Source organism: Tiliqua scincoides, chromosome 2 (assembly GCF_035046505.1).
Source record: "Tiliqua scincoides isolate rTilSci1 chromosome 2, rTilSci1.hap2, whole genome shotgun sequence".
NCBI classification, from domain to species: Eukaryota; Metazoa; Chordata; class Lepidosauria; order Squamata; family Scincidae; genus Tiliqua; species Tiliqua scincoides.
In genome coordinates, this window is record NC_089822.1 from 3,331,729 (window position 1) to 3,347,207 (window position 15,479).

General features: G+C 48.9%; 1 protein-coding gene and 1 pseudogene across 31 annotated transcripts in view; one reads left to right on the forward strand and one right to left on the reverse strand.

Moving 5' to 3' along the window:
• CELF4 (CUGBP Elav-like family member 4) overlaps positions 1 to 15,479 on the reverse strand; it is a 697,876-nt gene that overhangs the window by 55,235 nt on the left and 627,162 nt on the right. The window lies entirely within an intron of this gene.
• LOC136643522 (5S ribosomal RNA) lies at positions 9,206 to 9,323 on the forward strand (annotated as a pseudogene).

Genomic DNA, 15,479 nt, shown 5'->3' on the forward strand with positions numbered 1-15,479 from the left:
CACTTTTAGTATGGACAGGCACCCCTGGCCCTGAAGCAGCTGCACTCATGTGCAACCTGTTGAGTGCAATAATTAACAGTTCCAGTCAGGGGTGCGTACCTCAGTGGCGGGTGTGGAGGGAGGGGGTAAAAGCCCCAGGTGCCACACCCATGGGCCTTGTCGGGGCAGCACCTCTGCACTGCCATCACCTCTGCCCATCACACCTCCTCGGCCTGCCCTTCGGAGCTGTTCCAGAGGCAGGCGAGGCCCTTCGTGGCATTTGGAACTGCTGCAAAAGCCTTCTGAGGCCAATGCGGTCTTTAACAGTAGGTCCAGTTTTCTGGAAGTACTGTTTAAAACCGCATCGGAAGCCTCAGAAGGTTTTTGCAGCAGTCCAAACACCATATGAGGCTCTGTGAGCTTCGGGGAGGGGGCGGCAGGATGCGGGGAGGGGCAACACTGTGGACCTGTGCCACAGAGGCCAGGTCTGTAACTGGAGCACCCCCATCGTCATCAAGAGAGTCATCCAGCCAATTCAGTCAGGGAGCCTCACCGTGGCGTGCAAGCAGCTCCTCCCCTTCAGAACCATTCCCACTGGTGGGAGCAAAATGTAGGCGCATGCCTGGAATGACGCTTGCATGCCGCCATGAGGTTCCCTTCAAAACTTAGTGCTTTGCACCCCCTCTAGCTACGCCACTGGTTCCCTGTGATCAGCGGTGTCATGAATTCAGCACATCTACTCACTCCATTGCAAACCACTTGGTCTGGGCAGTGGGTTTAAATCACTTGAGTGCGTGACTTGAACTCAAGCTTTTCCACACACAGGGCCAACACTGGATATGTGCAAGCAGCCAGTGAAATCACTGCCATGCACAGCTCTTACAATGGCAGTGCTGCATCTCAGACACACACAACTGTAGTAATGAGGTCTAAAGAGGCAAAGGATTAATATGGTAAGGAAGCCGGTTCCCCCCTGTGTGGAGGCCTCACAATAAGAGCCAGGTTGCTGGATTAACAGCACGTTCTGGAAGGAAGCCCCTCTCTCTGACCTGTCACTCTCGCCCACTCTAATAAATCTATAACCCCTTGAACAATGCAGCAAGGAGCAAGGGAGTGAAACAAATGGGTGAGCTAAACAAAGGAGAGGGGGACACTCTGTTCAAGGATGCAGAGTCGTAGGCATGAGTTATTCGAGAACAAAGCAAGGAAGGGGGCAGAATCATCTCCAGTCTCTATCAAGGTTTTTGATTCATGCAAAGCAGCGAGTCTCTTCCTTAATCTCGCTCCCCCCCAAATCACATGACATGAGTATTGATTCTTCCCTAAACAGTGCTCTTAATTACACTTCATTGACAAATGAATATTTTTAATGCATACATTTCCTGGTAATTATCACCAGACCAATCCCTAATTAGATATCAAGATTCGCTTAATTAATCCTGGGCCAAGAGACTGTTTGGTAACTGGGATCTAACAATCTGAACCTCTCTGCAGAAATGCAGGAAGCTCAGCCCGCCTCCTGCAAGTCAAGGAGCTGGGGGTGGGTGGTCGATGGCACCTTCCTGTGGTTCCTTACCTGGGTACAAGCACAGAATGACAAAAGCCTGTGTGAGTATGGATTGCCAATGAGGCACAAAATGGATTGCCACCAGGGAACCTGGAATGGAGCTCAAGAGCTGTCGCAGGTCTGAGGAGATGCATTGTGGAGTGGGCAACTTAAAGGAACTTCCTTTCCCCTCCAAAGCCTCCCCCCCCCGCCAGCTGGATACAATGGACCCACTTTTGGTGTGACTGCATGGGGGGGATGGAGGATAGGAGTGGGCTGTGAGCACCCTATCCAGATGTCCTTTAGGTGCTATGAATTTGGTAGGATCAGTCCACGACTTTTAAGACTTTTTTTTGAGTACAATTAACTGTTAGGTGGATTTCTGGTTGTTAACTCAGAATGGTGAGCTAATGGTGATGAGATAGCTGGAAATGTCAGCTATGACAGATCAGGAGAGAGATCTTGGGGTGGTGGTGGACAGGTCGATGAAAGCGTCCACCCAATGTGCGGTGGCAGTGAAGAAGGCCAATTCGATGCTTGGGATCATTAGGAAGGGTATTGAGAACAAAACGGCTAATATTATAATGCCGTTGTACAAATCTATGGTAAGGCCACACCTGGAGTATTGTGTCCAGTTCTGGTCGCCGCATCTCAAAAAAGACATAGTGGAAATGGAAAAGGTGCAAAAGAGAGCGACTAAGATGATTACGGAGCTGGGGCACCTTCCTTATGAGGAAAGGCTACGGCGTTTGGGCCTCTTCAGCCTAGAAAAGAGACGCCTGAGGGGGGACATGATTGAGACATACAAAATTATGCAGGGGATGGACAGAGTGGATAGGGAGATGCTCTTTACGCTCTCACATAACACCAGAACCAGGGGACATCCACTAAAATTGAGTGTTGGGCGGGTTAGGACAGACAAAAGAAAATTTTTCTTTACTCAGCGTGTGGTTGGTCTGTGGAACTCCTTGCCACAGGATGTGGTGCTGGCGTCTAGCCTAGACACCTTTAAAAGGGGATTGGACACGTTTCTGGAGGAAAAATCCATTATGGGATACAAGCCATGATGTGTATGCGCTTTTGTGTATTCCTGATTTTAGAAATGGGTTATGTCAGAATGCCAGATGCAAGGGAGGGCACCAGGATGCAGGTCTCTTGTTATCTGGTATGCTCCTTGGGGCATTTGGTGGGCCGCTGTGAGATACAGGAAGCTGGACTAGATGGGCCTATGGCCTGATCCAGTGGGGCTGTTCTTAGGTTCTTATGTTCTTATGTCTCTGTGCATCCAACAGATACCCAACAGGGCCTGTGGACAGTGACACCAGTCCCTCTGACGAGAGGGGCAGATGTAAGAGAAAGTGTGAGTGTGTTTTTGAAGCAGCAGTTTGTGATTTAGAAGAGCCAGAGATGGAAGCGGGGAGGGGAAGAAAGTTGTGAGCTCAGTTGAAGTCACCTTCTAGGGGTTCTGATGTAGGGATCAGCCACCTTGCAGGAGGGTCTCTCTTCAGTTGTATTTAGCTTGGAAAATAAAGCACCTAATACAAAAGCATCCCAAGTTCTCACCACTCCAAAGGAAGCTAAACCAGCTTCTGTTGCCCCAGAGCATCTCACAACTCTGGAAAGTGTGGAGGGGACAGCAATATTTATGAAGATCACCTTGGAAGAGAGCATTTTTCAGAAGCAGCCAAACTCTGCATTGACTCCAGGAGATCCAGATCAAGGACCCTGGGCAGGGATGAAGTCTCCTTCCTTGCATTTGCTTTGCAAAAGACCAAATAAAAGTGGAGCGGATCAAAGGCCAGTTGCTCTGGACCTGGCAGGGCTGTTTACTGCAGCTCCCAGCAACTTTTGGTATAGCACTCCCCTTCGTCAGCTGAGCTTGGCCTCCTCAAATCTGGGACCACGAGAAGAGAATAAAAATGGAGGCACAATTGCCCCATGCCACGCTCCCTTTGCAATCCCTAATGAGAGACCTCAGTGGGGAAAACTAATTTCCAGCCTGTCTTGAGGTGTGAAATAAAGTTCTGCTTGAAAATAAGAGCTTGACAGGTCACTGGTGCAATTTCATATTCACAGCAAAATAAAATATCCACCTATTGGTATTTCATTAAAAGCCATGGAAACAAATCTGCCCCCCCACCCCTGCCCCCCTCCAGCACAACTGGCTGTTCTGGAGCACGACCCTCCCGTACACAAACAAAGCATAAACTTGACGTTAGGAGAAAGGCTGCAGTGAGGCAGCGAGTAAATCTTGTTCTCTTTAGGAGAACAATAGTCCTCTGGAGGGGGGAGAAACTGCTTGCAAGAGCTATTGCCGCACCAAGTGAAAGACTGTATATAACAAAATAAATCAGCCCCAGAGGGTTGCGAACTTGTAGAGCCAACAGGTTCTTGGGCCGACTTCCCTGTCAAGCCATTCAGGACCCCCCCCCCCATGCCCCTGCACTGGAGTTGTTCAAATGCAGGCTGAATTGCCTTCTGTTGTCACCGGCCCAACACAGTGTGGATTTTTCACCTGGTAGGATCATGCAAATGGGTGCTGAACAGGCATGTTGCTAACTCCAAGTACCTTTTACCCAAAGTGGGTAAACGAAGAGGCACTTTGGTTTAGCAGCTGTGCAGGATTGAAATTGTGGTGCTTGGGGTGGGAGAGACGAACACTTTCCCCTGGCACTTCTTTCTCACCCCAAATCCCCCCTCAGCGTCTGGTGAATCCTATCAAATATACCTCTGAAGCTGGACGTTCCTGAGCGTAGCACATGGAGCTGATCGTCAGTTGGATGTGTAAAGCAACTGGGAGTTCTTGTCACATCCTAAATCCTTCTGTTGGTCACTGTCCCATCAACACTAGGAGGTGAATTGCAAAGGGCTGGCCGTGTCAATCTGTTGTAGCAGCACTGAACAGCGCAATCCTGTGCATGTCCCCTAAGAAATAAGGGCCACTGAGTTCAGTGAAGCTGATTCCGGTGTGTCTAGGAGTGCAGCTGGGGGTTTTGTGGCACCTGAGCACAGTGGTCTGTGGCCTCAAGCCATTTGTCAGATGCAAAGTGAGCCCTGACCCACAATAGGTGTGTGAGTCTTTGGACTGCTTTGGACTGCAATACTTTAGCCATCTCCCCAGCCCCATGAGCCCACATCCTGGCCTCTCCCTTCTACTCAGGGTGAAGACCCCTAATCACTCAGCACTGTCCGAAGGAGAAGGGAGAAGGAGAAAAAGCTGCTGTGGCTCCAAATCACTTTTCCCCACCCATCTGGTGCTTAAGAAGCCCATTCCCCTTCTATGGGGTAGGCATGGCTGTCTGCAGGGGCAGTATCTTGGGGGGGGGGAATGCAGGCAGTGCACAGTGGACTGATACCAATGGGGCCCAAAGGACAAACCTGAACTGGCCCTTGGAGATTTGAGGGTTTTCCTTCCCGAGTGAAATATTTATTTCTGTGTGCATGTTCTTTAAAATGTTTATCTCTTGCTCTCACCCCCCCCCCCCCATCAAGTGGAAGGCACTCCAGGTGGTTTCCCACAAAATTCAAAAACAAGAAAATAACACCTGACCAAAACAAGAAAATCAACAAGCTTTACAGCAGCTATAAAAGCACACACATAAGCATTAAAACTAATAATCAAATCGATCACTAATATGGCAGCAAAAAGTAAAATAAACAGGCAGTTGATAGCTACATCCCCACATCTGAAGAAAATAAATGAGTCTGCATATGAATGGATGCATTCTCATTTCACAGACTGGGGAGACACAGCAGCTTGCTCAAGGCTACTCAGTTCCTGTTCATATACAGGTTGAGCCTACTTAGCCAAGGATTTTCGATCTGCAGATTTGGCTCAACAGAGGACCCCCTTGAGCCAGTTTCAGCCCAACCTGAAGCCCAACCCCAAGCTGAAGCTGAGGCAACTGGAGCTCTGCTCTCTGTGAAGCCCCCCACAGGCCTTGGAACGGCTTCTGGAGGTCCTAGAAGGGCAACCTCAGAAAAGCCCCAGAAAGCGTCTGAAGCCTTTGAATATACAGGTGGACGCTCATTATCTGCGAGGGTTCTGTTCCTGGAGCCCTTGTGAATAATACTGAATTTCACATGTAACAAAATTTCGGGCACCACCAACCTGGGTTCATCAGAGCAACCCTACCCCTGCCTCTCTCACTGGTTGGCTTGGGAGAAGCTTTGCCTTTGGACAATTCCATGACCACTCATACCTGGCTTGGTCAGCACATTTAAACTTGCAAGCAAGACCACATTCCGGCAGGCTCCTAACCCTGAGGGAAAAGAGGCCCTTAATGTTCACCCAAGGAGTGCTTTCAACCTTGGCTTCCCTTGCCAACTTCATTGCAAATTCAACACAATTTATGCTGTGCAAATTTGCAATGCAAATCCAATGCAATTCAAATTCAGTGGCATGTTAATTGAGGCACTGGTCCCCAGAGCAATCAAGAAGTTCCCTGCTGCACCCTCCTTGGGGAACAAAACAAAAGAGGAAACCTTTTCCAACCAGGATGGACCATGAAGGGCCAACAAGGCAGTAAACAAAGATGATGCAACAATAGCCTCTATGTTTTCCAATGGGGATTTTATTTTATTATTTTTTTTAAAGCATAGCCCCTCATATTCCTTCTGCTGCTGACCACCCATGTGCCTGAAGCAGCCTCCAGCATAGTCTTTTTGGATTCAAGTCCATCACATGAATCCTGTTTGGTTACCAAAGGGGAAGGAAGGACAGAGAGCACAGCTTTGCCAATTGAAATTGGGTTCAAGTTCTTTGCATGTTGCTTGGTAGAAAGGAAATACACAGTGACAACCAGTAAAAAATGGAGATTAAGGAGGAAACTAAAATCAAGGGCTCTTTGTAAATAAATTATTGCTCAAGAAGGCCCCGCCAGCACCTTTTGCTGTTTGATATTCCCTGAAGAGTCCCATAACCAAGGAGGATGTGCTAGCCACAGGCCATGTCAGTTCAGGGCTAGATGAATGTCCCTGGTCTCCTCTCTGTCTTTGTCATTCGGCATGCTCTAAGTGTGGGGAAACTAGCTCCAGGGACAGAACTGCTCATCTTTCCTTAGGGCTGCCTTTCCTGTGGATGATGAGACATTATGGTTTCCCCGCCCCCCAGCAACACTCCTGCAAACAAGCAAAAATGATCTGGAATCAGGATATGCCAGTCAAACGTCAACAAGCAGATCAGACATGTGACCCTTTTTGCATCTCTGCAGTCTTAACAGAGTGGGCGACTGCTTGTCAGTTGTAAGACCCCCTCCCCCCCCCCCAAAAAAAACAACCTTTATGACTGTGTGTTGTTATTCCATATTTATTATCCCAGTTGATACTGACGTCAAAGTCTAAAAGTGTCATCTATGAACATCGTTGTTCCTTATAACCATGATGATTAATGGACACTGGTAGACTTCCAGCACAGACCTATTCATGTCTTCTCAGAAGCAAGTCCCATTGAGGTCAGTTGTATCTACTCCCAAGTAAGAATGCAGCCATATTTGTCCTACTTCTTTCTATGACTAATTTAATTAATGAAACCGGCTGCCACAAGATGTGGTGTAAAATACTTACTTTTGGCACAATCCTATCCCCCCCCCCCCAGCCCACAGCATGCAGCACCACTTATGGAGCACACGCTGTATCCAATGGGGGGAGGAGGTGACCAGGTGACCCAGAAGAGGCAAGGAAGAATCTTTTTAACTTTCCTCCATGTAGACTGCCTGGCCTCCAATGGGTCTTCTTTGACCCACACCAGCTCTTTGGTCTGAGTCAGTGTGTGTGTGTTGGGCTGGGGAAAAGGGATTAGGATTTTGGCATATGCCATTGCTGCTGAGATCCTGCCCCTCCCACCCCCAGAGTGCCGCAGCTCAGCTCACTCCCCACCCTGAACTGCTCATGGGGCAGAAGAGGTTCAGTGGTCTGCTGTTGCTCATGAGTAGTTTCTGGCTGTGAGTCCTGATGGCTGCAGCCCACAGAACAATGGAGTGACTTTTGCCCTGTTGATGGATGATAGCATAAGCCTTGGATAGGATTGGGCTGTTTGTCTCTCCTGCATCTACCACTATTAAGTTCAGCTGGGTGAGCCAAGTAATTGTCAGATGACAGAGGGACAAGAAACATCTCTGCTTTCTCCACACCATGTATTTCTCTCAGTCACATCCCTTCAACGGCAACAGGATCTGTTATATCCTACAAGGGTCATCCACAATAGTGTCTTTTTCTAAGTGAAATGGCCTCCTTGAGACACACCTCTTGCAGCGGTTTTGGAAAGAAAGTAGACGGAAACTCAGTTCCTTGGTTCTGCACCTCAAGCACCGAATTCCACTGAAAGCTCCCCTGAGTGGTTTTGCTGGGCTTTGGTTTAGGTTCCTAATGAAAGGGAGGTGGAAGTTAAAATAAGGCAGCAAGGAAGCTTGAGATTCAGGCCTGAGGATGGCAAATTTCTGTTATTACAAAGATAAGTTGGATCTTTATGGAGGAAAAATAATCAATGCTACCCAACAGAATGCCCCCTCCCGGAGTTAGAGGAAAGAGCATTTGTAAAAGATTGCTTTAGGATTACTAACTTGCAGCTATCAAGATTTCAGATACAACTATCAGGTTTCTATAAATGTGGATAGATGACAGAGAAAGCAAAGGGATATGAACCTGGAGGTTCATCTTTTGAACCTGAGGTTCAGGCCTTTTGAACCTGGAGGTAAGAAGCTTCTATTATGAGGTCCAGTTAGGAACCACAAGCAGAGATTCAGGGCTGACATTGGACTTGAGAGAGTTTCCTTCTAGGGTGATTGGCATTGAACATGCCCCCAATCTTGGATCGTTAGGTGCTTGTTTTATTAACTGAACACAGCCAGATCTGCATATATACACTAAATTAAAAGAATATCTACATTTTACAACCTGAATAAGTTATGTTCCCTCTAATGAGCAGTGCACTTTTCAAAATGCTAATTTGCTTGCAAAGGCTCTGAACCGTGCTGGGAAGCAGTCTTTGCACCCATCTAGCAATGCCAGCTCCTGGACAGTCTTCTTCACACAAACAGCTCCTCAGTCTGCTCACTGTCCAGTTACAGTCCTCCTCCAGATGCATCTCAACTGCTCCTAGGAGGAACTTGTCTCCAGATGAGCAGTCCCACTAAGGACCTGAATCAAACCAACATTGCCCCACCTTAGTCGTTGCTTGTGTGAAATTGCACCTAAACAGAAGGGTTTCTCCAGCTGCAACCACAGTGTCCATTTATTTATTTATATAAAAAATTAAAACCCTGTGTTTTATTATGCTCGGGTACTCAAAGCGGCTTACGTGCCCATGGCTCCATACTTCCCCCAGTGGGGGATCTTGCCAGTTCTAGATTAGAAAGCTAGATTAGAAAGCAGCATCAGCCCCCAAAGCAAAATGTATGCCCTTAGAGCACCTACCCCTTCAGGCTTCACTTTGCCAGCCAGAGGCAAGATACCAGCCGGTACCTTGTCAGCAAATGCCTTAGTCTCTTTCACAGACCACACACTGTACTGTTCAAGTGTTTTCTCAATTCCAACCCAAGCTGGTGGGATGTCTCCTAGCTCACCACCAACCATCAGTGCTCATTTAAACAACCCTTCTAGGCATTAAGGGTGCAGCTCTAACCCCTTATGTCAGTGCCTTCCAGCACTGACATAAGGGCAATGCAGCTCTGAGGTGATGGAACAAACAAACTGTTACCCTGCACATGCCTGATCTCATCTGATCTCAGAAGCTAAGCAGGGTCAGGCCTGGTTAGTACTTGGAAGGGAGACCACCTGGGAATACCAGGTGCTGTAGGCTTATACAATAGTCTTTCGAGACTGAAGGTTGCCAACCACCTTGAGTGACACCCAACTGCAGGATGCAGCACATGCCCCACTGGCACCACTATGCCAGTGGTGGAAAGCACTGACATAAGGAGTTAGGATTGTGCCCTAAAAAAGACATTCAGGAAGAACTAGAAACATCACCTGATCGCTCTGCTCATTATCAAGCAATGGAGTTAAACAAAGTGTGCCCAAATGTCATTGCACACAGCACAATCGTGTGTGTGTGTGTGTGTGTGTGTGTGTGCGCGCGCGTGCGCGTGCGTGTGTGTAGCCTGTCCCTCTGCTCAAACTCTTGCCCTTCAACTGTACCTCTGTCTCAAGAGCAAGAGTTTGAACAGTGGGATAAGTTGCATCGTAGTAATAGGAACTCTTCCACTCAGCCAGATGCAACAAGTCCTGGCCTTCACTTGGTAGCAAAGTCACAAATGGCTCTGGCTGTCCTGGGAGAACTCCCAAGACACCCAGAGGTCAGTCTAGCAAAGCTTAAGAACAGAAGAACAATCCCGCTGGATCAGGCCACAGGCCCATCGAGTTCAGCTTCCTGTATCTCACAGTGGCCCACCAAATGCCCCAGAGAGCACACCAGATAAGCTTGTGGTTTAACTGAGCCCTGAGACCTTCCCGTAGGGCCTACCAGACCTCCAACTCAGATATGAAATTCAGAGCATTTCAGGGGCAAAATAGTGTCTTGAAACTGCCTACTGATGGCACCTCTGTTTGTGCCTTTGCAATCCCCCTGTGGACTCCTCAGAGCCTGAACCAGTTTGAGTGGTGAGTGGGCTGATCCAGACTGAAACATTAGAGCTGCCCCTTCTGAGTTTGGACTGTGGCAACTTCTCCTCCTCTTTCGATCCACCACTTGTTCCATTTGGCAGGGAGGAGTCCTGCAAAGCACCCCTGGGGCTCTCAGTCATCCTCCCACATGTTTGTGGAGTTCAACTTCAGGCTCCAGACCTGACAGAGACCATGATGAAGCCACCTGGAGTTTCTGGCAGACAGTTCTTGTGAGCTGTAATCCTTGGCTGTCACCATTGGTGCGCTTCAGGGATGGGGTATGCTGGGACTGTAGACCTCCTGGCTGTTTCCACTGGCAAAAAAACAACAACGGAAGACAACCCCAACCTGTGTGGCTGCAGCCTGCATTACGTACCAAGGTTAGTGGTTCACTCATGCGAACACATGTGCCACATGCTCTTCATCCAGACTCTTGTAGAGAGTGTGGGCACAACCCTTCCTCCTCAGCTGCCGCTTGGCAGCAAAACTCAGGAATTATGGCCGCCACTGTACGTGCCTCTTTAGCATGCCCTGTATCTTTCTAGCCTTTCCAGTCCCTCCTTCCTTGACAAGCTTGGCTGATTTAGTTTTCTTTCTCCCTTTAGACCGATAAAGGGATGTTATAGTGCCATTAGCTCCCTTTGTCTTGAGCAAGGATGTGCGGCCTGCCATTGGTTATCCCCCACTTATCCCAGTTGGAGATAATGGATTTGGTAGTGGCAGAAGACTTTGAAGGGGAATGGAGGAAAAACGGAGAGTGGCACAGGAAGAAAGAGAACCAGAGAGAGAGAGAGAGAGAGAGAGAGAGAGAGAGAGAGAGGATGCCTACAGAGTCCCCCCGGGCCTCTTAGCTGTCCTACCAGATGCCTGCGCTGTTCCCGAGATGTGACTAGAGAGGAAAAGTAGCTCAGATGAGGTCTTTATGCCCCAAAAGGCCGTCTCCAAAGCTGGGATGATTCATACCCCCTGTCAAGAGGCTGGGCAGCCTGGTTTTCTATTCCGAGGCCCAAGAACATCTGATTTATTACTTCATTTATGGAACAATGGGGGGGGTGTGGGCAGAGAGGAGAGAGAAAGTTGTCTTCTGGATTAGCAAAAACACACACACACCAAATAGGTATTAAAGAATGTTATTGTGATGCAAGGTGCTAACGGAGCTGCCTCTCCCATCACGTGATTTGGTAAAAACCAAGAAGAAGAGGGACCGCTGAGTGGAAAGCCTTCATGCTACATGAATGCAGAAGACCAAGGCTGAGCACCAGATCCAGTGACAGACAGAATGTCTTCCTACAAGGCATCACTGATGTATGAAATTTGCCCTGGCCATACACCACGGGGATGGCCACTGCAATGGCTGTATGGACACCCATAGACTACAGCTGTCCGTCACTGAATGCCAGTCCTTCCCTGCCCTGCTCATGAGGCTCTCAGAGGCACCTGGCTGACCACTTTGGGAATCAGGTGCCAAGTTATTTGGTCTGATCCAGCAGGGCTCTAGACTTGGCACAATCTCCTGATTTTAGAAATGGGTTATGTCAGAATGCCAGGCACCAGGATGAGGTCTCTTATTATCTGGTGTGCTCCTTGGGGCATTTGGTGGGCTGCTGTGAGATACAGGAAGCTGGACTAGATGGGCCTATGGCCTGATCCAGTGGGGCTGTTCTTATGTTCTTAAACCACAATTCCCAGGAGGCCTTGCAGGTCTTCTTGTCGTCTGGTGTGCTCCCTGGGGCATTTGGTGGGCCGCTGTAAGATACAGGAAGCTGGACTAGATGGGCCTATGGCCTGATCCAGTGGGGCTGCTCTTATGTTCTTATGACTTCTTACGGTCTCATGAAAGGTTTAGCACTATGAGATGTAATTCCACCAGTTAATATGATGCACACATCTTTCTTTTTGTCACCCTCTTTTCTGTGTCTGTAATGCCTATATCAGAGGGAGAGATAGAGGGATGGATGATGGCCGGATCCCAAAGGATCTCCTCTATGGTGAACTCGTGCAGGGAAAGCGCCCTACGGGTAGACCACAGCTGCGATACAAGGACATCTGCAAGAGAGGTCTGAAGGCCTTAGGAGTGGACCTCAACAGGTGGGAAACCCTGGCCTCTGAGTGACCCGCTTGGAGGCAGGCTGTGCAGCATGGCCTTTCCCAGTTTGAAGAGACACTTGGCCAGCAGACTGAGGCTAAGAGGCAAAGAAGGAAGGCCCATAGCCAGGGAGACAGACCAGGGAGAGACTGCACTTGCTCCCGGTGTGGAAGGGACTGTCACTCCCGAATTGGCCTTTTCAGCCACACTAGACGCTGTTCCAGAACCACCATTCAGAGTGTGATACCAGAGTCTTTCAAGACTGAAGGTTGCCAACTAACTAATGCCTGTATCTCAGGCAGAAATCTGCTCTGGCCAGCAGTCTAGCTGAGATGTCTGGATCTGGATTAAGAGTACAGTAATGAAGATTTTTATAAGGATAAAATAACAGGCCAGTTGCAATGCTGTTTCTGACCAAGATCCATCAGACCAGCATTCTGCTTCCCAAAGCTGCCAGGTAAAGGCTACCAAATTCACAACCTGGCAGGGTTGGCCCACCCATGAAGTATTGCCTCAGGCAACAGATGGGAGCTCCCCTCTTCCTACTCACCCCCACTGCTCACCCCTCACTTCCTGGACTGGAAAAGGAAGAGTGCAAGAGAAAGTGTAGAGAAGAAGAGAGTGGCTGACTAAAGTGCCAGAGACACTCTAGCTCACCACTCTCCTTTCCTCCAAATTTCTGCTCCATCTCCTCTTCCTTTTCCAATTCAAGGAGCAGAGGTTGGAACATTGCTAGGTAAGGGGTGGAGGCATTTGGCATGCCACCTCAGCCACCAAGAGGTCTTAGGCCAGCACTACAACCTGGTGAGTGCTATCATCCCCTATTGCTTGTCCCCATCACTTGGAACTCAAACGTATGACCTGCAAAGTAGATTAGTAGTATTGTCCATATATATTGCCAGGATGGGAGCGTAGGAGGGATGGCTGAGAGACAGTGGCCTGCTTAAGGCCCACCAGTAAGGTTATGGCAGAGACAACATTTAGACCAGCAATTTTCAACCTCTTTCATCTCACGGCACAATGTCCAGGTGCTAAAATGGTCAAGGCACACCATCAGTTTTTTGACTTGACAAGGCAGCCAGGGGCTCACACTCCCAATAACCCTACTAGTAAATGGCCTTCCCTCAAACTCCTGCAGCACACCTGTGGACCATTCTTGGCACATCTAATTGATACCTAAAGAAGGGCGAGATTTCATGCCACCCCCTAACACCACGGCCCTGATCCGAACCAGCATCTGCTGGGTGAACAAGGAAACAAGACCTCTTTAATGTCGATCATGGAACTCTTGCATCATGCCTGGTTTGCGTGGGGACTTCAGGGAACCTGGGGGAGGAGCCAAGCCTTCCTGTGCTGGAATTTTTCCGGCAGTGTTAGGTCTGGAGGTGAGAGTGAAGAGAGGAAGAAAGTTTCCCCCACAAAGCAACAATCCCAGTTAAAACAGTCCCTTCTGGTGAGGAGCTGTGACAGAGGCTGCTCTGTTCCTGTTAATTTTCGCGGCGCAGCTGTCAGCAGGTCTGTAAATAGTCAAGCCAACACTTTCCCATCCACACATCAACTGTTCAATTAACAGAAGAAGGATATATAAAGTATGCCACAGTCTTTGATGCTTCCCAGCAATTTATGAAAGTGTACACAAATCTAATTACAAGCCCCACTGCTTTCCATTTACATGGCACGTCTTGAGTTTGGAGCTGTTTATATCAAAATAATTGTTAAAAAATATATCAGGGTTGATCTACAGCACCCTGGCCCCACAGTTGCCAAGGACCACTGTGATCCTTCTTGGGGGGGGGGGGCGTTCTGCCAACTAGGCGGTTTTACTTCATGGTGTGTGCACAGAGAATAGCACATCCCCCTATTTTTGTGGGCTGCACAACATACAACTTCATTGAGTTCACAGAGGTTGTTCTCCCAGAGAGCCATGCTCCTGTCCTTCCTTCTCTCGTTTGAGTGTGTTTGTTGCTCACAAGTATTACACAAAAATACATGTAACTTTTCATTCACAGTCCTTTGTAAAGTGCCAACTGCTTTCAGCTGGGACCTCAGAATTTGAGATATGGCCTGGGTTGAGAGGTGCTTAACCCTTTGGCCACCTGCCATTTTGGTGTTCCAAACACCCCTTGGTATTGCTCTCCCTCAAGGGGCTCAAAATACAAGAAAACATGCTTTGGACTGCCATGCGAGAAAACCTGTGGGAAGAGAAGGAAATTTGGGCTCTTACATGCCACTGTATGCAATAAGAAATGTTTGGCACTGGGTGACTCTGTAATGAGGGAATGGTGGTCTGAGAGCATTCAAAGTAGTTCTCCTCTGAAGCCAAGCCAGTCTGGCCCTAGACACAACCATGACACTGCCTGAGAAGTCAGCCACTCTAAGCTCCTCCAAAGAAGAGCAGGGTAGAACTTAAACATAATAATTAACACCACAAACCTCTGTGACACACACAGAAACAAAATGTTCAGGCGTCTAGATCTCCAAGGTTTCTGGGGAAGGTCTTTGCTGGCCCTGCCCCTTGAGAGTCTTTTCTCTAGAGATGCCAGGGGTCAAGGCTGACACCTTCTGCAAAAAGTCCGTCACTGACCTATAGCCCTGCAGACTGAACCTGCCTAGATGGCAGCGTTTGAGACAAAGAGCTTTGATGGAGAAGGGCTTGCTTGTTAGAACAGGCTAATGTGCCCCATCAATTTCACAGCTTAATTTGCAGGCTGTATGATTGGGCGGGTGGGGAGAGATGGGTAACCCAATCCTGAGCTGCTTGGCGCCCAGAGGAGCAATGGCACCAAAATGGCTGCCATTGTATCCTATGCATGCCAGGCAGCCACCAGTGTCTCCTCAGGGGAAGGGGACATTTGTCCCCTTCCACTGGTTAACACTTCCCCAGGGTTAGGCGCAGGTCCCATCGTGGGGCTACTTAAGTCTGTGCCAACATTTTTGCTAGTGCAGACTTGAGAGGCTCCGTGTCGGGTTGGAAGGCCCAATGTGGGGTTCAGGATATGGTGGAGCAGAGCTCTGCTGGTCCTGCCCCCCTCCTGCCCCACCCCTCTCCCCGCCCGGAATGCCTCCCTCTGCTCTGATATACCTCTCTGCCGCCTTGAGCACTTTCCGTTCTCCTGGCAGCATGCAGCAGGTCTCCAGCTCAGGAGGTCTCCAGCTGTGTTGGGCTCAGCGCAGACTGATGCTGAGCTGGGACTGGCGCTGACCCAGTGCTGAGTATCACGAGTGTTCCTTACGGCATGTTTGGGACACTCAGCGCCACTGGAGGGC